This window comes from Aegilops tauschii, chromosome 1 (genome assembly GCF_002575655.3).
Source record: "Aegilops tauschii subsp. strangulata cultivar AL8/78 chromosome 1, Aet v6.0, whole genome shotgun sequence".
NCBI lineage: Eukaryota > Viridiplantae > Streptophyta > Magnoliopsida > Poales > Poaceae > Aegilops > Aegilops tauschii.
Genome location: NC_053035.3, coordinates 375,311,872 through 375,334,319, shown reverse-complemented (window position 1 = coordinate 375,334,319; position 22,448 = coordinate 375,311,872). Strand labels below are relative to the sequence as shown.

At 54.7% G+C, this 22,448-nt stretch overlaps 2 long non-coding RNA genes across 2 annotated transcripts; both read left to right on the top strand.

The window, feature by feature from the left end:
* The first annotated feature begins 1,782 nt into the window (after nucleotides 1-1,782).
* On the top strand, nucleotides 1,783-2,476 carry LOC120968161 (uncharacterized). The gene is made up of 2 exons (XR_005762353.2): nucleotides 1,783-1,994; nucleotides 2,155-2,476. It is a non-coding gene; the product is annotated as an uncharacterized lncRNA (long non-coding RNA).
* A 659-nt stretch (nucleotides 2,477-3,135) lies between these two features.
* LOC120968159 (uncharacterized) lies at nucleotides 3,136-3,713 on the top strand. The gene is made up of 2 exons (XR_005762346.3): nucleotides 3,136-3,252; nucleotides 3,397-3,713. It is a non-coding gene; the product is annotated as an uncharacterized lncRNA (long non-coding RNA).
* Nucleotides 3,714-22,448: the final 18,735 nt, after the last annotated feature.

Below are 22,448 nucleotides of genomic sequence, written 5' to 3'. Positions count from 1 at the left end.
AGTTTTTCTCACATAAAAAAGAGAGTCGCCAAATATCCATGGACAGTGGGTCAGGCAGTCCTCACATCCCAAATCCCACAAATCAGGACCAAACCTAGGAGGTGTTCAAAAAAAGACCAAACCTAGGAGTGATTGGGGCCGCGGACACGCCATCTCAGCCTTGGACCACATCACAAATACATTTTTTCATCTCGCTCCCTTCTCTCTTTTCTCCATTAGACTGACATTTGGAAAATATGATTGGATGATCGATGTCCTCACGGCTCTCCACGGATATGTATGGATGTGTCCACAAACATTTGGTGACACACGTTTATTAAAAATGTGTTTTTTACGGGGTTATTAAAAATATGTTGAGCATAGGAGAAACCATCTTCAAATTTAAGATGCACAAGTGAGGATCATACATGCGGTAGCTAGTACAGCAACCTATGTGCCGCTAGCCAGTAAGATTCCAGGTCTTCTCAGGTGCGTTTAATAGATTTTCTTTTCTTTTTACATTTTCTTGCTTTTCAATTTTTTCATGTTCGTTTTTATTTTCTGTTTTGTTTTATTTTTTCCTTTTTATTTTCTTCTTTTTTCGTGAATACTTTTTAAAAATATATGAACTTTTTTTTTGAAATCACGAATATATTTCGTTCACCAAATTTTAAAATTATCCATCAAATTCAAAAAATCTTCATCAAATTAAAAAACTGTTCATAAAATTCATCAAAATCTAAAATTATTTATCATATTAAAATGTACATGAATTATAGAACATATTGATGACATTCAAAAAGGTTCTTCAAATTAAAAAAAAATCATGAAAATTATTTGACTTCAAATTCAGGACTTTTTTTAAAATTCTAAACTTTTCTAAAGAAGAAAAAACAGAAAAGTAAAACAAACAACAAAGTGAAACCAAAAAAAAAACAGTGGAGCTCAGCCCCGCACCTGGGCCGGCCGAAGTTTGCGCGTGGGGGACAAGTGAGTGCGTGTCTCGTTGCTACTCCCCGCATACATCGTAGAATAGGAGCCCCCAGTTTTAGAGCATCTCCAACAGATTCCATATGTGTAAAAACTACAGTTTGGGGGGGGGGGGGGGAGAGCTTCCAACTGATCCCGTAAATGTGGAATAAATTTAGAGGATCGTGTAAACTTGGCCCAAACTTTCCTCTGGTCTAGGGGAAGTTTTCCTTCTTGTAAGCTTTTGGTGGGCTAGAAACCGCTTGCAACTTCCCGACGCACCGCCGACCCGCCAACACACCGCCGTCCCACGAGAATGCAGCCGCTACGCCACTACGCGCCCCGCGCATGTGCAGCCCTGGGTCACCACACCGCCTCTCGCCGACGGCCACCGCACTGCCTTTGCCGCCCTCGCCGAAGGCTGACACGCATCTCACTGACTGGCAGGCCCTAGGCCATTATCTAGTTTTGTTTAGTGGAAAATAAAATAAAATAAACAGATTTAGAGGAAGAAGTTTACAGGATCTGACAAAAGTAGCTCTGAAGAAACTTCCTCTAAAAGTTTACGGAAGTTTTTAAGAGAAAGAAAGGGTCTAGGAGAATTTTCTCTCCTTGGTATTCTTACAGACCAACATATTGCATATCTATCAAGTTGTTGGACATATATATTTCTACCTCCTTTTCAGCAAAAGAAGTTATTAAACATATTTTTACCTCCTTTTCAAAAATAGAAGTTATTAAACATATGTTTATCTCCTTTGCAAAAAAAAGAAGTTATTAAACATATTTTTACCTCCTTTTCAAAAAAGGAAGTTATTAAACATATTTGTCCTGTCCTATACGAATCTTTAACTTCCAAGTCTATAAATATTGCATAATCTCTCTGGCATAACAGTACTTGCTCCATATCAAAACTAACTAGAGAAAGAACAAAAAAGAGAGAGTATACTTGATACTTCGCCCAACACCATCAATTATGGGTGCGAGAAATGCTACCATCTGCTTTGTGCTGATCCTTGTGTTATTCGCGAATCGTGGTTCTGCAGGTTTGTGCTCTTCTCTTTGTCTCATTCGGTTCAGACGGATGATAATCGGCAAATAATTCATGAAGAAACTGGATCAATTCTATTCTTCCGACTATTATGATTTTTCTCTCTTCGATTATAAGTTTTCATGGATATAAACATGCATGTTAATTCGTTGCAGAAAAGAAGTGCTGGGGAAATACCTCTGGAAGTCCACTCTGTGTAGGCTTCCTGTGCAAGGCAACATGCTTGATTGGAGGCAAAATGTTTAACGCCATCGTAAAGGAACACAAGTGTATAGGGCCAGCATTGAACAGCGAATGCTACTGCTATTTCTGTGACAAATAGTTTGTTAGCGCGGAGAAACCAGAGGCAATAGTTCGTGATTTCTTGGTTTAGCATATAAAGGGGATGAATAATTTATTCTGGTTGTCAACCTCATTGTTCGATGATGTTATGATGATGCGAATTTTATAAACAAGTGCAGTATTATCCCGACAAAAGATGTCCATTGATTTGTAATCGTAAAAGTTTATGATGTGCTAATCGTCTCAGGTGGTCTAAACAATCGGCCATGCCGGTCCCTTGTTAGCACTGACCTGAACGATTCCATGTTACAATTGTGGTGCCATTCTTTCATGGCGCTCGGGGTCCTACCTGTCAGAATCAGAATACTGCCCTCATTTGAGTTGGACTATTAACCTACTCATACATCATGGGGTTTCACTTAAGCTGCGTTGCATTTTGAAATCCATGGTGTTCTGCTGCAAGGCTAGCTGGGCTGACTCCCATTTCGTGCCGGGCTAACCTGAGAACGGATTGCAACAAATATTTTTTTTTGGCCACGTTCGGGCTTCGACTGGTCCATAGACCCGGACTGATGCAGCTCTAGCGCTGACTCCGAGTTTGGGTTCAACAGCTTGCAGAAAGAAAGGGTCAAGGAGATTTTTCTCCTTCGTATTGCATGTTTATCATGTTATTAATTTTTACCTTCTTTTTGGAAAAAGAAACTATTAAACACATTTGTCCTCTCCTCTTATAGGAATCTTTATAATAACTTCCAAATCTATAAATATTTTGCATCCCAGCAAAAAAAAGAGTATAAATATTGCAGATCCTCTATGGCATAACAGTACTTGCTCCATATAGCAAACTAAGTAGAGGAAGAAAAGGAAAACATACTTGATACTTCACCCAACACCACCGACCATGGGTGCGAGAAATGCTGCTATGTGTTTTGTGCTGATACTTGTGGTGTTTGCGAATCATGGTTCCGCAGGTTTGAGCTCCTCTCTTTGTCTCACTGTGTTCGGATCGATGATAATTGGCAACAATTCTCTTCTTCTGGGTTTTGTGATTTTTCATGTTTTCTCTTCCAATATAGATTCTTCACGGATATAAACATGCGTGTAATTGGTTGCAGAACATAAGTGCTGGGAAAGGACCACTAGGGCTCCGCTCTGTGTAGGCTTTCTGTGCAAGGCGGCATGCTTGATTGCAGGCAAAACGTTTAACGCCATCGTGAAGGAACACAAGTGTGTAGGGCCAGCATTGAGCAGCTACTGCTACTGCTATTTCTGCGACAAATAGTTCATGGTCAAGGAAAGTACCTCTGGTGTTCCTGATTTATTGGTTTAGCATATAAAAGGGGATGAATAATTTCTTCTAGTTGTCAACCTTGTTCAGCAATGTTGTAATGATGTGGATTTTATAAACAAATGCAATATTACCCCAACAAAAGATGTCCATTGATTTCTGATCGTAAATGCATATGATATGCCAATCGTCTCAGGAGGTCTAAACAATCGGCCAGACCGGTCCCTTGTTAGCACTGGTATGAAATGATTCCCTGTTAGAATTGTGGTGTCATTCTTTTACGGGGTTCAGGGTCCTAGCTGTCAGACTCATAACACTATCCTCATTTGAGTTTGAACTATCACCTACTCTGTCGGAGTAAATGGCCACGGATAGCCTAACCAACTCCCCCGACTCTTCGAAAAATTATCAGGCCAATCGAGCCTTCAAGCATCCAAAGCATGGAGCCGCCTTCCTCTGGCCGCCTATTCCCAGGACCGACTACCAAAAGGCGACCCGGCCTCAAAAACCTTCCCGAAGAAAGCTACGAGATGGCCGACTCCAGGAAGCTGGCCCTAAGAGGGCCGACTCCCAGAAGCCGGCCATGAAGATGGCCGACTCCCAGTAGCCGGCCAAGACTGCACCCACATAACGGTGATAAGACGGGGCGTGGCCGCAGTACAACCTACCACCCCCGAATCCCGGAGCATGCTTGGCCACTGGGCGCCGTACGGGTCAGCCATCCCCCGTCCGGCGCGGCACTGTAGCCATGTTGACCTCGACGTCACCCACGACAGGCGCCAGTACGGCCCGCGGGCGGCGGGCCCCTTTAGCCAGAGAGACGCTCGAAGGCGGCCGGCCTCCCCTAGTCGGCCTGGGACGTAGCCGGCTCCCAATAGCCGGCTACCTCCCTTCTTCGAAACATGTGCATCATTAAGTAGACAAGACGAGGTGAGGCTACAGTGAGAGCCTGCAAGGCGGCGGCACTGTAGCCACGCTTACCTCGACAAAGCCCTCGTCATCAGGGGCGAGGCAACAGTAACCAGCCGCCGACAAGGCCCCCAGGCGGTGGGGCCGGCCTATCGGCCAAGAGGCCGGCAGCCGGCGGGACCCACCAGTCGGCGGGCCCCTACGGCCGGCGGAGAAGCCGGCGAGCACAAACACTGACGGCTGGGACCCGCGCCCAGCCGGATTACCATTGTACCCCTGGGGGGTAGGCCTATATAAATCCCCCGGGACACCCATGCAAATGGTTGATCTTATAGAGTTTTACACACCACATAGAGAGAAAAGGAGAGCTAGCCTTGCCCTTCTTCTTCCCCTAGCCAAACAGCTCAAGGAGCACTTGTAGCTATTTGTGTTGATCTAGTGATCATGCGGAGACCCCGCAGAGCAGGACTAGGGGTGTTATCTCCACGGAGAGCCCCGAACCTGGGTAAGATTCGCCGGCGTGCATGTCTTCGCCTTATCCCGTTTCCAGGCACCGGCGATGTCTTACTGGCTCCCACAATGATAAGCCACCCGTTCGCATATGTCGCACCTATCACCCGACATTTGGCGCCCACCGTGGGGCCAGGTGCACCGTCGTCCGGAGATCTGTTCTGGACGGGAACCCTTTTCCTCCCCCGCGAGCGTAGCCAGCCCGCTACGCCCGATGGTGCTTGCCCTGACGCGTGGCAAGGCGTCGACGACGCCTACGCGGCGAGCTGCCTCGCCGACCTTCTTGGCGAGACTCGCATCTCCGACGAGCCCGCGTCCGACGCGGGCACAGACTACCCCGAGAGCCGCATCGTCAGCCTCCTCGACCAGCTTCACGTCTCCAGCGAGCTTGCTGTGGACTTGGAGTCGGTCAGCTCCACCGACCCGATGCTTGTCGACTCCGACACGGCATCGCTTGACGCCTTCCCCACCGACATGGTAATCATCGACGACCCCCTCCCTCGAGCCGACAGTGGCAGCAGCGCTGTCACTGAGGTGCTGGTCATCAGCCACGGCGCCGTCTTGGGCGAGAACGTCCACGACGCCCTACAAGCGGCGCTGCACGACTTGTCCGTCCCCATCCCGGCCGACGCCGACGCCGAGACTCTGGAGGCACGCCGCCTCACCCTCATCGCGGAGGGCCAGAAGATAGCATCCATGAGACGCCTCACTGAGGCTCACCAGTGCGAAGTCGACCGAGCCGCCTTTGGTACGCCGCCTCCTGGCGGGCCGAGCCGAGCCGGCCTCGTCAAGAAGCGCGGCGCGGCCATCGCCAGCATGCTGGGAGCAGACCGCCCAGTCTACGCCACGCCACTCGAGAACCTGCGTGCCGCTCAGGCGGCCGCAGAAGAGCTGAACGGGCTGGGGGCTGATGAGCTCCCCTACATGACTAGACGCATCCAGCAGCTGATCGACGCGGCCGCAGAACGGCATGAAGCCGGCGCCCGCGCTGAGAGCCCTCCCCCACGCCGAGAACACGCCGCGACATCCCGGACGCCGACTGCAAGCGGCGCCCGCGCAAGGAAAGACAAGGAGCCGGCTGCTAGCCGCAGCCGGACTCGGGTCACCATCGAGCGCGACGCAGAAGGCCGCCCCCGAGCGGTGGAACGACAAGGCAATCCGCCTCCCCCCTGCCTCGTGGGGAGAGATATCCCACCCCGCCGCCTGTCACGCATCCAACTCTCGGTGGCCGACTAGGCCACCACGAAGGAGTCGGCGAGAATGATGCCCGCCACCGGATCGACCGCCTAGCGCGATCACTGGCGCTAGAAGAAGAAGATGATGTCGGCCCGCCTTGCTTTGGCCCCCGCATCCGCGACGAGCCCTTCCCCAAAGGGTTCTCACTCCCCAGAGACACGCCAAAGTACAACGGCTCCGTGAAGCCGAAAGATTGGCTGATCGACTACTCTACCGCAGTCAGCATAGAAAACGACAACAGGCGCGTTGCCGTGAAGTACGTCCATCTCATGCTTCAAGGCACGACACGCACCTGGCTGAACAGCCTCAAGCCCTACAGCGTGAACAGCTGGCTAGACTTCACGGAAGTCTTCGTACGCAACTTCACCAGCACATACAAGCGGCCTCCCAAGCCCCGCCAGCTCTCCTTATGCGTCCAAGGGCCCAGCGAATCGACTCGCGACTACCTCACGCGTTGGGCCGAGCTCCGCAACTCCTGCGAGGGGGTGCACGTGGTTCAAGCCATAGAATACTTCACCGCCGGGTGCCGAGAGGGCACCCTCCTCAAGCACCGACTCCTCTGCGATGAGCCGACTACCCTCGACGAGCTGCTGATCATAGCAGACAAGTACGCCACGGCCGACTCCTCGATGAAGACCGAACTCCGAGTGGACGCCTCTGGAAAGGTGCTCGCTCCGGCTCCCAAGACGCCGGCTGGTGACTCCAACCGACGCCCCTACCAGAACGACCACAAGCGCAAGGGCCCTATGCCGCCTTCCACCAGTCGGCAGGTGGCCACCGTCGAAGACGAGCAGCCCGAAGAGCGGCCCGGCCTTCTCCTACGAGCAAACTCTCGATGCCCCTGCAAGTTTCACAGCAGCGCGAAGCCGTCCAACCACACGACCCGGAAGTGCCACTGGCTCACGCGGATCTCCAAGGGCGAGGGGCTGGTGCCGCCTCTGCCTCCCGGCCCGCCGCCTCCAGCCCCTCAACAGCCGGCTATTCGACCAGCAGTCGGAGCCATTCAGGATGAGTTCCCAGATGAGCACGCCGCCTACGTCGTCTTCACGAGCCAGATTGAAGATAAGCGCAGTCGGCGCCGACAGCACCAAGAAGTCAACGCGGTCGCCTCCAGCAACCCCGAGTTCATGCATTGGTCTGAAAGGCCTATCAGCTGGAGCCGGGCCGATCACCCAGAGGTGATGCCGTCTCCCGGCTCCTATGTATTGGTGTTGGACGTCACCCTCGCGACGGAAAGGCGAGCTGCCCGTTTCTCCCGCGTGCTGATTGATGGTGGAAGCAGCATCAACATACTGTACTGCGACACCATGGAAAAGTTGAACCTCAAGGCGAAGCAGCTCATGCCAAGCTGGACTGTGTTCCATGGCATCGTACCTGGCCTGTCCTGTTCCCCAATCGGCAAGATCAAGATGGATGTTCTCTTCAGAGACAAGGATCACTTTCGTCGAGAAGCGATCTGGTTTGAAGTAGTGGATCTAGAAAGCCCTTACCACGCCTTGCTTGGCCGACCAGCCCTGGCCAAGTTCATGGCTGTACCCCACTACGCCTACCTCAAGATGAAGATGCCGAGTTCAAAGGGGATCATCACTATAGCTGGAGACTACAAGAAGTCCATCGAGTGCGCTGCAGCCAGCAGCCGACTGGCCGAGTCCCTCGTGGTTGCTGAAGAGAAGAAGATGCTGGACCGAGTCGTGGCCATGGCCGGCAAGCAGCCGGCCCTGTCCCCCAGCCCCAAGGAATATGATGCTCAGGGATCCTTCCAGCCGGCCAAGGAGACGAAGAAGATACCTCTGGACCCGGAGAACCCGGAGAGGTTTGCTGTCATTGGTGCAAACCTAGACAGTAAATAGGAAGGCGAGCTCGTCGACTTCCTCCGTGAGAATCGAGACATCTTTGCATGGTCCCCAAAGGACATCCCGGGTGTTCCGAAGGATTTCGCCGAGCACAAGCTACACGTCCGAGCGGACGCGAAACCAGTCAAGTAGCCTCTCCACCGACTGTCGGAGGAGAAAAGAAGGATCGTAGGAGAAGAGATAGCCCGGCTCTTGGCCGCCGGCTTCATTATGGAGGTGTTTTTTCCAGAGTGCTTGCCAACCCGGTCTTGGTGTTGAAGAAGAACAACAAATGGCGTATGTGTATAGATTACACCAGCCTCAACAAAGCCCGCCCCAAAGATCCATTTGCCCTACCACGGATCGATCAAGTGATAGACTCCACAGCCGGATGCGAGCTGTTGAGTTTCTTGGATGCTTACTCAGGATACCACCAGATCAAGTTGGACCCAGCCGACCGCCTGAAGACCGCCTTCATCACACCATTCGGAGCTTTCTGCTACCTGACTATGACATTCGGCTTGAGAAATGCCGGTGCCACTTTTCAGCGTTGCATGCAGAAATGCCTCCTCAAGCAACTCGTCAGAAATTCCCACGTCTATGTAGACGATATTGTGGTGAAGACGGAGAAGCGCGGCACCCTGCTGGAAGACCTCAGAGAAACATTTGCAAACTTACGCCGATTCCAGATCAAGCTCAACCCCGAGAAATGCGTGTTCGGAGTACCAGCCGGCCAGCTTCTAGGCTTTTTGGTCTCCGAACGCGGCATTGAGTGCAACCCTGTGAAGATCAAGGCCATAGAGAGAATGGAGATTCCTACCAAGTTGCGAGATGTTCAGAAGTTTACCGGGTGCCTGGCCTCCCTAAACCGCTTTATCAGCCGGTTAGGGGAGAAGGCTCTCCCCCTGTACCGACTCATGAAGAAGTCCACCCACTTCGAGTGGAACGACCAAGAAGACCAAGCTTTCCATGAGTTGAAGAAGATGCTGACCACGCCGCCTGTCTTGGCGGCGCCGACTGAGAAAGAGCCCATGCTCCTTTACATTGCCGCGACTAGCCGAGTGGTCAGCACAGTTATTGTGGTCCAACGCCCAGAAGAAGCCCGAGCTCAGTTACTCCAGAGGCCGGTGTATTATTTGAGCGAAGTACTGTCCACCTCGAAGCAAAACTACCCGCACTACCAGAAGATGTGCTATGGAGTATACTTTGCCGCCAAGAAGTTGAAGCCCTACTTTCAAGAGCACCCCATCACGGTCGTATGTACTGCCCCGCTTGCTGAGATCATAGGCAGCCGGGATGCATCCGGCCGGGTGGCCAAGTGTCGCAGCCCCGGATCAGCCCTTGTTTGACTTTGCTTGTTCCTCATGTCATCATGTTTAATTTTCAAAGAAACTTGAAATGGGGATGTTGAAACCCTAGCACCAAATGCATTCAACTAGGTTCAAATAAACAATATTTTCAATGAACCCAAATGCCCTTTAGAAAAGTTCATGATTTTTGTTAAAGGTGAAAACCTCTGCCAAAAATGATGCACCTATTTCTAGGCCATCCTGGATTTTTGAATTAAATCTTATTGTATTTGACTTTTGGGCATTTAAATGCTATAAATAATTTAAATGTTCAAATAATGTTGGAACTATTTTTGGGCCACTGAAATAATTCAGCAAGTGTCCATGAATATTTTCAGGATTTTAGGAAAATGCCTTGGTATTTTTCCTAAGCTCAAAACAGAGGCAAATAATTAGAAAACAAAAACAAATTAGAAAACAGAAAGAGGGAGAGCTTACCTGGCCTCACCTGTGCAGCCACCAGAGGGGCCAGCCCACCACTGTAGCGGCCTAGCCCACCGAGGGCAGAGCCGTCTTCCTCCTCCTGCCAGTAGGCAGAGGGGAAGCGTGGAGCGCGCGCGTGCGAACGCGGCCACCTCCTACTTGCCACCGAGGCGCCCCCGACGCGTCTAGAGACGCCCCGCATCCCCTTGCTTCTCTCCCTCACTCGCTGCTCTCTCTCCCAACCTCTTCCCCCTCCTCTGCTCCCTCTTCCTCTCTGCCCGAGTGGAGCTCGTCGACGCCGCTCGCCGTTGCCGTGGCCACCGAGCCCCCCTCGCCTAGCTAGGATGCCCAGCAGCTCCGCCGCTTCATCCTCGACCCCCACACCGAGCCGCGCGACGCCGGACGCCCCACAACGCCGCCTTTGCCCTCGTCTTCAACCTCGGGCACCGGAGATCGCCACCGCCGATTCGACACCTCCGAGCTGTCCCCGAGCGCGCTAAGCATCCCTACAGCCTCTATGTGAGCTCCTACGCCGTTTCCCTCTTACCCCAACGCCGTTCACGACCTGTAGCCGTTGATTCCGCGTTGACCGAAACGCCCCGCCGCACGAGCTCGACGCCGGCGTCACTTCGGTGACCATTTGGTCATCCGTCGGTGTGCAACGCGTTCGCAACCTCGCGTAGTGCATCCCTAGCGCACTGGTTCGCTCGACCGCGAGCCGCAGCAGCAAAACTCACGAACGCCGAACTCCGGCCGCCGCCTCGCTCGCCACCGGCGACGCCACAGCTCACCCCATCTCCTCTCGCTTGCTCCTTTGGATGCGCGCGAACCCGAGGAACCCGTAGCAGCAAACGGCGAGGCAAATGGTTGCCCGTAGCTCGAGCCCGAGGAGCATCCGTCGTCGGATGTGCTCGCCGGCGTTCAACTCCGGCGTGCCGACGTGGCCGCGTGATTAGTGCTAATCACTGCCAGCTAACCAACCTATAGTCACTGACAAGTGGGCCCAGCGCCCTAATAGTTTTAACTTAATCACTAACTAGAGCAAGTGCCACTGACATGTGGGCCCAGGCCTTAACTAATCTAGATTAGGTTTAGTTTAATTCTAATTAACTCTGCTAGTTAACCTTGTCACTGACGTGTGGGTCCCACGGGTCAGGTTTGACCCTGGCCAGCCCGTTGACTCGCTGACGCAGTGATGACGTCATGCTGACGTAGTATTGGTTTTCTGGATTTAAAATAATTCAGAAAATTCCAGAAAATAGTATAAACTTCTAAAAATCATATAAAATCAACCGTAGCTCAGAATGAAATAATTTATATATGAAAAATGATCAGAAAAATGCAATCTATCCATCTGTATCATTTTCATGCATGTCAAACTAAGTTATACCTGCTGTATAGGTGAAAACATGATAATGACATTATAAATGCTAAATATGGAGTTTGCATATGAACCCTTAGTTCATATGGACCTCATTTAAACTGTTGCTAGATGCATTAGTGTAAATCATAACATTCTTGACATGTCATGACCATGCATCATATTGTCGCATTGCATTGATTGTGTCCTTCTCTGTTTGCCGGTAACCGTCCCCTCTCAGTAGCCGATGCTCCGATGACGTGATCGATGACACCGATGAAGAACTATAATATCTTCAGAAGTGCCAGGCAAGCAAAACCCCCTTGTCCATTCCGATACAAACCCACTCTCTCTCGCTCCTGCTCTCTTTTACTGCATTAGGACAACAACGATTCATCTGTTACTTGCTGCGGTAGTTGAACCCCTTATCCTCTGCATGACCTGTCATTGCCACAGTAAATAGATGAAACCCACTAGCATGAGTAGGAGTTGTTTGAGCCCTGGTGTGCCTACTCATTCATGCTTGTTTTTCATGCCTGCTATTGCTTAGAGTTGTGTCAGGTCTGATTCATCGGGGATGAGTTGGAATGGTGATGAACATGTCCTACTGTGTGTGAGCTAAGTGTGTGAACACGTTTTGGTAAAGGTAGCGGTGAGAGGCCATGTAGGAGTACATGGTGGGTTGTCTCATTGCAGCCGTCCTCAGGAACTGAGTTCTGTGTTTGTGATCCATGATACAGTTACTACCACACATTGGGCCCGAAACCAATGGACCCTCTCGGCTTCTTAATCACCCTTGTCCTCTGTCCAGGAGTTGCAAGTAGTTTCTGGTGTTTGTAGTATGCTGGAGGCCGTGGGCAGCGCTGACCGGAGGGTTGGGCTGTGATGCGGTAGGCACATGGCCGGGCATGCCGGGCGCCCGTTTGGTGTCTCGGAACCCCGCACACATCGTTCGGGGCCGTATGTGGAAACCTCGGCCGGACTCCCTGCGGATGGAACCTGAATAGGCGATAAACCTGGACTAGAGACTTGAGTGTTTAGGTAGGCTGTGGCCGACACCCTCGCTGGGCTTCCGCTTGAAGGTTGCCGAGTACATGTCGTGTAAACGACGGTAAGTGGTGAGAGCGTGTGTGTGTCAAAGTACACCCCTGCAGGGTTAACATCATCTATTCGAATAGCCGTGTCCGCGGAAAAGGACTTATGGGTTGCCTATAACAGTTCATAGACAAGTGAAAGTGGATACTCTAGAATGCGCAAGATAAGCGTGAGTGCTATGGATGGCGTTCTCGTAGGGAGACGGGGGCGGATCCATAGTGGAGTATTGATATGGTGATTATGTGGACTCGTGTGCGCCACCTCAAAGAGTTACTTGCAGTCATAGTTTAGGATAGCCACCGAGTCAAAGCTGGCTTGCTGCAGTCAAACTCCACCACCCTCCTTTGTTGATACCGATGCATATGTAGCTAGTTCTGATGTAAGTCTTGCTGGGTACATTTGTACTCACGTTTGCTTATTTTATGTTTTGCAGAGAGACGTCAGTCTCGCTAGTAGTTCCGTGTGGACTTCGACGTTTAGCTTGATACCTCAGCTACGATCTTGTGCCCTCGGCCGGATCTGGTAGATAGTCAGGCTTCTCAGCCTTTTTCATTTGTAGATGTCTGTACTCAGACATGCTAAGCTTCCGCATGTGTTTGACTTGTATGCTCTGAATGTTGGGTCATGAGACCCATGTTTGTAATATCTGGCTCTTCGGAGCCTAATGAATAAATACTCTGAGTCATAGAGTCTTGTTGTGATGCCATGTTGTATTTGCACATATCGAGCATATTGTGTGTATGATTGAAATGCTTGGTATGTGTGGGATCCGACAACCTAGTTGTTTATCCTTGGTAGCCTCTCTTATGGGGAAATGTAGTCTTGTGCTTCCATGAGCCATAGTAGTCCGCTACAGCCCGGTTCACCGGAGTCCTGCTAGCCCAGCACTACTGCTCCGGAACACTTGACTGGCCGGCATGTGATTCACATCGTTCCTGTGTCTGTCCCTTCGGGGAAATGTCACGCGGTGACATCCGGAGTCCTGCCTAGCCTGCTACAGCCCGGGTTCCCGTAGTCCTGTTAGCCCAGTGCTACAGCCCGGATTCACACGCTGCTGACCGACATGCTCGATGTTGATTCATGTATGCCTGTCCCCGTAGGTTAGTGCCACTTTGGGTTCACGACTAGTCATGTCGGCCCGGGTTCTCTGTCATATGGATGCTAGCGACATTATCATATACGTGAGCCAAAAGGCGCAAACGGTCTCGGGCCATGGTAAGGCGACACCCGTGGGAATACCGTGTGTGAGGCCGCAAAGTGATATGAGGTGTTACAGGCTAGATCGGTGTGACTTAGAATCGGGGTCCTGACACCAAGTGGGCCATTGTGCTGGCTCCTTACGCGATCTTCTACCAGCCCCGCACCGCCATCAAGTCCCAAGCATTGGCCGACTTCCTTGTCGACTGGGCCGAGACCCAGTACCTACCGCCGGCTCCCGACTCCACTCATTGGCGGATGCACTTCGACGGATCCAAGATGCGCACCGGCTTGGGAGCCGGCATAGTCCTCACCTCTCCCAAGGGCGACAAGCTCAGATACACATTGCAAATCCATTTTGCCGCCTCCAACAATGTGGCTGAGTACGAGGCGCTCATACACGGGCTCCGGCTAGCCAAAGAGCTCGGCATACGCTGGATCCTGTGTTATGGAGACTCGGATTTGGTGGTCCAGCAGTCATCTGGCGACTGGGACGCCAAGGACGCAAACATGGCGAGCTATCGATTCCTCGTCCATCAAATCAGTGGATACTTTGAAGGGTGCGAGTTCCTCCACGTGCCACGGGCCGACAACGAGCAAGCAGATGCCCTGGCACGGATCGGCTCCACCCGACAAGCTATACCAACTGGCGTCTCTCTCCAGCGCCTCCTCAAACCGTCTATCAAGCCGTCTCCAGAATCAGATTCCATCTTCGTACCGCCGGTCCCTGATGCAGTCGGATCCGACTGGGGGAACCCAGCAGGCGGCTCGGGGACTTCGACAAGCGGCCCGGGGACTACCGTAGTCGCACCCGGCTCGGGGACTTCAGAACCCGGCCCGGGGACTACAGCAGTCGGCCCGGGGACTGCAGCAATCGGCCCGGGGACTGCAACAACACAACAGGCGGTGGCCGACTCCAACTCTCCACCACCCAACCCACCCACCCGGGTCACAGTAGCCGTACTAACAACATAAGAAGTCACAGCTCCGTCATGGGCCCAGCCCATCCTCAACTTCCTAGTAAACAGAGAGCTGCCGACTGATGAGATCTCGACAAGACTAGTTCAACGCCGAGACAGAGCATACGCAATAATAAACAGAGAACTTGTTAAGCGTAGCGTCACTGGAGTCTTCCAGCGCTGCGTCGAGCCAGAGAAGGGCATAGCAATCCTCAAGGATATCCACCAAGGTGAATGCGGCCACCACGCGGCCTCAAGATCACTTGTCGCCAAAGCTTTCCGCCATGGTTTCTTCTGGCCGACTGCTTTGTAAGACGCCAAGGAATTAGTCAAATGCTGCAAAGGATGCCAAGTCTTCAGCTCCAAGCAACACCTGCCGGCTTCTGCACTCAAGACCATCCCCCTCACCTGGCCCTTTGCCGTTTAGGGGCTGGACATGGTGGGCCCATTCAAGACAGCCCGCGGAGGCATGACACATCTGCTTGTCGTCATGGACAAATTCACCAAGTGGATTGAAGCAAAGCCAATCAAGAAGCTGAACGGGCCGACTGCTGTGACATTCATTGCAGACATCACTACTCGGTATGGTATACCACACAGCATCATCACCGACAACGGCACGGATTTTGCCAAGGGAGCACTGGCACGTTTCTGCGCGACACAGGGCATCCGACTTGACTTAGCGTCCGTTGCCCACCCGCAGTCAAACGGCCAGGTCGAGCGAGCAAACGGCCTCATCCTCTCCGGCATCAAGCCCCGACTGGTCGTACCACTGGAGCGTTCGGCCGGCTGCTGGCTCGATGAGCTGCCGGCTGTCCTCTGGAGTCTGCGTACTACCCCGAACAAATCAACCGGCTTCACTCCTTTCTTCCTTGTATATGGTGCCGAGGCTTTCATCCCAACTGACATCGAGTTCGACTCGCCTCGGGTCACCATGTACACGGAGGCGGAGGCCAAGGAAGCGCGAGAAGGCGGCGTCGACCTGCTGGAAGAAGGCCGGCTGTTAGCACTCAGCCGGTCCGCCATCTACCAGCAGGGTTTGCGCCGTTACCACAACCGGAAGGTCAAGCCAAGATCCTTCCAAGAAGGCAATCTTGTGCTCCGGCTGATCCAGCGAACAGCCGGCCAGCACAAGCTCTCGGCCCCTTGGGAAGGCCCTTTCGTCATCAGCAAGGCCCTAGGAAACGACTCCTACTACCTGATCGACGCACAGAAGTCGAGAGCACACAAGAGGGATGATTCCGGCAAGGATTCGGAACGACCATGGAACGCCAATCTCCTGAGAAGATTTTACAGTTAAAAGCAGTATGTATCATGCTACCTTTTTGTATTAAGTACAAGACAACGGGCCCCCGAGGCGCACTCGGGGACTGCCCTCCTTTATCTATGAATGACGAGTGTCATACCCATGAATGTACTATTACATTTGATTCTCTATCTGGCACCGGGTTTGACTAGTCGGCCCGGGGACTGGCTGCCTTGAGTTATGTTAAAAGTTCTACCTGAAGTCAGACAAGTAGTGTGCCAGCACTCGAGCCCTCTCTTGTCGTAAGTCGTAGCTCGAAGAACCGACTGTCCGACTGGCAAGAGCCAAAGGCAGGAAAGGATGCCCACACGAAAAACGGCTAAGGACTAACGAACTTATATAACACAAGCCGGCCTCCCACCACGCCTACCGGCTGTCAGAATAGCCGGCTGGCCGGTTTTCCAGTCACTTCGCTACAATCCAAGAAAGCTAGAGTACTTGCCCTCCCAACCGGCCAAGCACTTCTCCAGCCACAGACTGCAGAGCAGCTGTCCGGCTGGGAAGGCGGCAATCAAGGGAGGGCGGCAAAGGAAATAGCCAAAGGATGAAAAGCAAGAACAATGGAAAGCCAAACACATGCATGATTATATTTACACATAAGGCCTTCAGCAGGCCGGCAGTCAATATAGTTTGAATACACCCCCAGTGGGTGGAACTGCGCAAACTTAACGAAATATTGTTCAAAGAGTAATAAAACAGGAAAGTAAAGGCGGCAGATTAGGCTAAGGGCGCAGCAGGGGAGCCGGGCTGGTCGGTGGAAACGGCAGTTCCAGCTGGAGGAGTGGCCGGCTGGCGAGTCTCGGCTTGATCATTGCCGGCTGCAGGCGGTGCACTCGCACGCGCCGTGTTGCTGGAGGCACGGTCAAGCTGAGGCTGGCCGGCTGCTCCACCATCTGGCACGGCGTCTTCACCCTCCTCCTCCTCCTCCTCGCCCTCGTCGCTGGAGTCGATCTCCTCCGCCGAGTCCTCGCCATCTGCTGGGTTCAGCCAGAACCACTCCTCCGGCTGGGCAACGCCGTTATCATCCACCTCAGGAGCAAAGGCGCTGGTGTCGGTGTAGTCGGCGATCGCCGAGGCACGCTGGATGATAGCCGGCCGCGCCGGCTCCAGCTCCGTGTCGGCCTCCTGCCGCCAGGTGGCCAGCTGGTCCAAGCTCAGCTCAGGATACCAGTCTTTGACGAACTCCAGCGCCCGCCTGGCGCCTGACCGAGCCGCAGAAGCCTTCCAGGCCTCGAAGCGGCCGGCCGCTACCTCCAGCCAGTCGACAGTCCGACTGGGGGTGCGGGGAATCACCTCGCCGGGCCAGAGAGCAGCCAGCACCTGCGCCCCAACACACTGAAGCCGGCGGAGGATGCGGTGAGCCGGCTGGAGGCGGGCTTGAATCGCCAGGAGTTGTTCCTCAAGCGACCGGCGAGCATTCGGCGCGATCTCAGCGCCAGCCTGCCTTTGCGCCTCGCGGTGGGCCTCGACGACCTGGTTGGCGGCAGTAGAGTAGCCAGGGAAGTACTCTGCACAAGAAAGAAAGAGAAAGAAGAGAAAAATACCAAGTTAGAGAGTGAACCAAACGGCAAGCGGCAAGCAAGGAACGAAGAAGAGGGCGGCCTACCGTCAACCAAGTCTTCGATCTAGCCGTAGCCGTTGATCAATGACTGCCTCACCTCGGCCCAGCTCGCCGCCTCGGTCTCATATTCGGCTTGGAGGGCGGCCTCGCTATCCTGCACCGCCTTCAGGGCTGCCTTGTGGCTCTCCTCCTGGTTGGCCAGCTTCTTGACCAGGCGGTCACGTTCCTGAGCCAAGGCGTCGAACTCGGCTTCCTTAGCACGAAGGGCGGCCTGGGTCCCACCCAGCTCCTCCCTCAGTTTGGCGTTGGCCGCTGCAGATATGGCAGAGAATAAAGAGCAATAAGAAAGAAGTCGTCAAGAAAGATCCGACCCGACTGCTCAGCAGTCGGCCCGAATCTCGGGGACTACACCTAGTGGGTGCGCTGACGCGCCCCCACGTGAGATAAAAGATGAAGCATTACCCCGGCTCTCAGTTAGATCAGCAGTCTTTTGGGTCAGCTCCCGAGCTTGGGAGTTGAAGGCAGCCGCACGGAGGTTGTGGTAGTCCTGCAAGTCGGACAGAGAAGCGAATGAGAACAAGATAGCAAACAAAGCCCACTAAGAAGTTCCAAGCCGCCTGCTCAGCAGCCGACTCAGAACTCGGGGACTACACCCAGTGGGTGCGCTGATGCGCCCCCACGGAAGAAACCAAGATCAAGAAGCAAAAACGGGAAGACTTACCCGAATGGCCGCCCGTGTCGCGAGGAACTCGTCATTATACTGCCTCAGCACTGCGGCCTCGGACTGAAGCCGGTTCCAGACTTCTTGCGCCGCCACATTCACCACGGCCGTCCCACCACCTGGCGTCCACCCCGAGCTGGCGCTGGCCGTCTCCACATCCTGGGCCGACGAGCTGGAGCCCGCGGCCTTCTGCGGGTCCGGAGTCGAAGTTGCCTTCCCCGCGCGCTGGCGCGATGGCGACCGAACCACCAGGTCAGTCCTCACAGCCGACTCGCCTCCAGCCGATTGCGCAGGCGGCGCGTTAGGCCAGCTGCCTTGGGCCGCCCCAGTCGGCGAGGGCGGTGCTGCCTCCCTCCTCCCTCTCCAACCCCGGCAGGTCGCCGCCGGCTTCCTCCGGCGGGGGCTCCGGGATCTCGGGCGCCGCGACACGCAGGGGGGTGACAAGCAAGGCCCCCTCCGCTGCCGCTGCGGCTGCAGCCTCCGCCTGGGCCTTAGCCGCCGCGTCGGCTCGTGCCTTCGCCGACTCCTACGCCGCCTTGGCGGCGGCCGCCCTCAACTCTTCCCCCTCCCACTCCTCCCGTGCCTCTCGCGCGTTTCGCTCTATCGCCGCTTGAAGCTCGGCGCGGAGGTCCACACGGCAGGTGCTCCCGGATCCTCCCGGCGATTCAACCACAGAGGTGGCAGCAACCCGCTCAAGAGAAAGCGGATCCCTGATTTTTGAGACAAGACAAGGATTCAGAAATCGACAAGAAAAGAAGAAAGAATATGCAAGAGATTCTACACTTACGCTGAAACCATTTGCGGCTGCTTCACCACCTTGCGGAAGCGGGCCGCCTTCGCGGCTGCTTCATCCCGTCTGGTCGCCGCCGCCCCGCCCTTGGGCTTCTTCGGCCGACTGCCGAACAAGCCCGACGCGGCCCGGCGCTTCTGCGCGCCGCCCCGAGCAGGCGGCGTGGCGGAGGAACCCGCGCCATGGTCGGACGCCGGCTGGCGGCGTGGGACGATTTCCGCCTCGTTGTCATCCGGCCAGTCGTCGAAGCTGGCTCCAAGCCCGGAGCCGCCTGCGTCGCCGCCTGCTTCGCCGCCTCCCGCCTCGGTGTTGTCGTCCATGGCGGCCGCCCCCAAGTCGGGGTCCTCCAACTCATGCTCCGCCCGGTCGGGGAGAAATCGGCGATCCGCCCCCGCTGTCCCGACCGCAGGTCGAAGAAGAGGGCTCTGCCAAAACGTGCCGACTGGTCAGAGTCGGCCAAGAAAAACTTGGTGACAAAACTAAAAGAAGAAAAGATAAAGAAAGCATACCGTAGGCGGGGGATGAGCACGGGAGTACGGCTCCTTGCCAAACTGCCACTCTGCGGAGAGCTTGCAGTTCGTGAGATAATTCACCATATGAGCCACCTCGTCATGAGGCATCTCCTTGGTGCACATCCGACTCGGGCCGGCAGGTTGGCCACTCATCTAACAGATTAGATGAGGGCGGCCTTGAAGCAGGAGCACCCGGTGCATGACGAAGGCGGCCAGCAGGTCGGACCCAGTCAGGCCCTCCGACTGGATCATTACCCGGAGTCGGGCGATGGCCGCGGCTCTAGCCGGCGACAGCGTCACGGCCCGATAGGATCACTGGGGCCACCTCCCAGCTGGCGGGCCGGCTACGTAAGCCGGCAAGTTGACGTAGTCGCCTTGCGGGGCGATGTTCTTCACGTAGAAGTACAACTTCTGCCAGCGCTTCACCGACTGGATCAGCGTGATGACGGGGAAGGGGTTGTCGGCTGCCGGCCTCCGCATCGCGATGAAGGCGCCGCTCTGAGCCGGCATGCCCTGTATGCGGGTGCCGAGCTTGGTTTGGAAGAATTCCCCCCAGAGCTCGAGGGTGGGAAGAACGCCAAGAAAGCCCTCGCACAGAGTGACGAAGGCGGACAGCAGCACCACCGTGTTTGGAGTGAGGTGGTGCGGCTGGAGTTGATAAAACTCGAGGAAGGAGCGGAAGAAGGCGCTCGCGGGCAGACCAAGGCCGCGCAGGAAGTGCGAGCGAAAGATTACCCGCTCGCCTTCCTCCAGCTCCGGCGTGATCTCCTTCTCCGGCGCGAGACGGACCCGCACCTGGTCCTTGCCGGGCAACCGCCGCGTCTTGCAGAGGAAGTCGATGTGGTCCGTATGGACATTGGAGCCGTCCCAGTCTCCGCCGTACTGCATGACGGCGAGAAGCTGGCGAGAAAGGGTGCGGCGGTGGAGAAAGCATGGCCCCGTGGCGGCAAAGCGGCGGGGCGGTGCGAAGATTGGCGGGACGGCGCGGTGGCGAGATGCTGCTGCGATGGAAAGGAGGAGGAAGAAGATGGCGGAGAGAGGATGAGCGTGCGAGCGTCTGCCGCTTCCCCTCCTCCCCCTACTTATAGCCTCGTGCGGCGAAGCCGAGGAGGCGAGGCGTGGGGGGGGGGGAACGTGGGATTAACTGCGCCCACTCCCCCACGTCCCACGACTATTGCGCCCTAACGACGTGCAGAAACTGCCGCCGAAAGGCGTGCGGCCCGCTTTGGGCCACAGAGAATCCGCGCCTGGGCCTAGGCGTAGGAGTGGTGGGCCCCCGGCATGCGGCGACGTCCTGTCGCGCGCGTGGGTTGGCAGGCTTTTTTCAGCCGGAGGTTGCCACGTGGTACGCGGGCGGCGAGCGGCCGGCCCGCAACCCGGCGTGCGCACCAACTGACTCCCGCCTTCAGACTTCAGAAGTTTCGCCAAGACGGCGCGCCCAACCGAAGCCGGCTCCCAGCTGCTGGCTCGCCAAGATAAGAAGCTGACCGAGCTTCTCGACCTCCTCTCAGCCTTGAAGCCCAACCAGCTTCGGGGACTACTGTCGGAGTAAATGGCCACGGGTAGCCTAACCGACTCCCCGTGGCTCTTCGAAAAATTATTAGGCCAATCGAGCCTTCAAGCATCCAGAGCATGGGGCCGCCTTCCTCTGGCCGGCTATCCCCAGGGCCGACTACCAGAAGGCAACCCGGCCTCAAAAACCTTCCCGAAGAAAGCTACGAGATGGCCGACCCCAGGAAGCCGGCCCTAAGAGGGCCGACTCCCAGAAGCCGGCCAAAACTGCACCCACCAAGACTGCACCCACATAATGGTGATAAGACGGGGCGTGGCCGCAGTACAGCATACCACCCCGAATCCCGGAGCATGCTTGGCCACAGGGCGCCGTACGGGTCAGCCATCCCCCGTCCGGCGCGGCACTGTAGCCATGTTGACCTCGACGTCACCCACGACAGGCGCCAGTACGGCCCGCGGGCGGCGGTCCCCTTTAGCCAGAGAGACGCTCGAAGGCCGCCCGGCCTCCCCTAGTCGGCCTGGGGCGTAGCCGGCTACCTCCCTCCCTCGAAACATGTGCATCATTAAGGAGACAAGACGAGGTGAGGCTACAGTGAGAGCCCGCAAGGCGGCGGCACTGTAGCCACGCTTGCCTCGACAAAGCCCTCGTCATCAGGGGCGAGGCAACAGTAACCAGCCGCCGACAAGGCCCCCAGGCGGTGGGGCCGGCCTGTCGGCCAAGAGGCCGGCAGCCGGCGGGACCGACCAATCGGCGGGCCCCTACGGCCGGCGGAGAAGCCGGCGAGCGCAGACACTGATGGCTGGGACCCGCGCCCAGCCGGATTACCATTGTACCCCTGGGGGGCAGGCCTATATAAATCCCCCGGGACACCCATGCAAAGGGTTGATCTCATAGAGTTTTACACACCACATAGAGAGAAAAGGAGAGCTAGCCTTGCCCTTCTTCTTCCCCTAGCCAAACAGCTCAAGGAGCACTTGTAGCTACTCGCGTTGATCTAGTGATCATGCGGAGACCCCGCAGAGCAGGACTAGGGGTGTTATCTGCACGGAGAGCCCCGGACCTGGGTAAGATTCGCCGGCGTGCATGTCTTCGCCTTATCCCGTTTCCAGGCACCGGCGATGTCTTACTGGCTCCCACAATGATAAGCCACCCGTTGGCATATGTCGCACCTACCACCCGACATACTCGGAAACCATGGTGCTTCACTTGAGTTTTATTGCATTTTGAAATCCATATCTGGAAAATAAATAAATTCATAGCACAATTGTTGAAGACACAACAATGTCCGGGTATAATATGGTTGTGTGCATCAATTGATGTAGAGGCCGGGGGTAATCCTCCTTTTGGGAGAAAAAACAATGTCCAAGAAAAGGAACCCTATGCGGGCCAGAAGTTTATTTCAAACATCGAGGAAATATAGGGGCCAGATTTTCAAGATGGAGTTGTTGTTTTCTAAACTGTTGTTTGCCATGCATTCATTTGGTGTGATTATTGTTTGTATTTTTGTAATCTTGTATATTTTTCATGCATTTATTTGGTGCGATATTTTGTTTGTGGTGTTGTAATCTTTTGTTTGTCATGCATTTATTTGTTATGATACTTTGTT